A 1,689-nucleotide genomic window follows, 5' to 3' on the forward strand; every position below is an offset into this window, starting at 1 on the left:
CTATGCAGCCATAAAAAAGGATGAGTTCATGTCCTTTGTAGCGACATGGATGAAGCTGGAAACCATCACTCTGAGCAAACTATCACAAGGACAGAAAACCAAACACTGCATGTTCTCACTCATAGGTGAGAATTGAACAATGAGAACACTCGGACACAGGACGGGGAACATCACACACTGGGACTTGTTGTGGGGTGGGGGGATGGGGGAGGGATAGCATTAGGAGAAATACCTAATATAAGTGACGAGTTAATAGGTGCAGCAAACCAACACGACACATGTATACATATGTAACAAACCTGCACGTTGTGCACATGTACCCTAGAACTTAAAGTTTAAACAAAAAGTATAATTATCACAAATTATTTGATTTTGTTCATAAAATTTGAAGAAAAATGAAATCAATGAGAAGCTTTGTTTCTAAGGTTTAAAGTTAAAAGGGCAATTACAGTTGTCCAATAACTAAAGATAATTTAATTACTTGTTGAAAATTATTTTGCCTTGATTATCTAAGAATTGGTAATCAAAATGTAAGAGCATATTTTTGAAACTGATAAACTGAGGGTTTTGTTTGTTTGTTTGTTTGTTTCAGATGGAGTTTTGCTTTTGTTGCCTGGGCTGGAGTGCAATGGCATGATCTCGGCTCACCGCAAACTCCGCCTCCCGGGTTCAAGTGATTCTCCTGTCTCAGCCTCCCAACTAGCTGGGATGACATGCATGTGCCATCACGCCCGGCTAATTTCGTATTTTTAGTAGAGACGGGGTTTCTCTATGTTGGCCAGGCTGGTGTCGAACTCCCATCCTCAGGTGATCCACCCGCTTCAGCCTCCCAAATTGCTGGTATTACAGGCGTGAGCCACTGCGCCCAACCAGGAGGTTATTTAAGATAAGCATTTCTTATTTCAAAAGGAAGGTAGTAGTTCTAAATTTTTAATTCTACACCTCAAATGTAATTCATTTTAACACTTTATCTACATCTGACTGATTTTATCAATGTAAAATAAAGCAGGTGGCCCAATTCAGGCAAACATGTACTGAGCATCTGTTGAATGAGGCCTTGTGCTAGGTGTGGCAAAGAATATAATGACAAGAATAACTGCTCATTTGTGATTTACTAAAAAAGAGAGCCAATAACTTCAGTAGTGAGATGTCCAGGAAAATTTTATAAGAGTTGTTACTGATAAGTTCAATTCCACATTCTGCTAGGGAAGAGAACTTGCATAAAAGGATAAAATAGTAAAACTTTTTGTTTTCAGTTTTGGCTGAGTTCCCAAAGGTGGAGGAAAACCAGTAAATTCCAAATACATTCACATGCCAGAGTGAGGCACTGAACTTGCAAAAAGGATGGAGCAAAAGCTATGATTTTCAATCCTTAGGATATCATCTATGTTGAAGTTACATCATTGACTTCAAGATGGCCAGTCAGCTTCACATGCCTCTGAAGCTTGGGAGACTGATGTCTGACACTCTCAGAGACAAATCCGAAAGGAAGTGAATATGGCTGATGCTGACCCTGCCTGATAACACATTGAGAGAGTACTGCGTTGGAAGTGAGATGTACTTTCCCTTTCATGCAACAGTGGGGCAAGGGTGCTTGAATTTTCCCACTGGCCAGTGGAAGGGTGGAATTGGAATTCTGCCCACAAGGATTAAATCCTGTTCTGCTCTTCTATTCCAGAGCCTTTCCAC

Source organism: Mandrillus leucophaeus, unplaced genomic scaffold (assembly GCF_000951045.1).
Source record: "Mandrillus leucophaeus isolate KB7577 unplaced genomic scaffold, Mleu.le_1.0 Scaffold209, whole genome shotgun sequence".
NCBI classification, from domain to species: Eukaryota; Metazoa; Chordata; class Mammalia; order Primates; family Cercopithecidae; genus Mandrillus; species Mandrillus leucophaeus.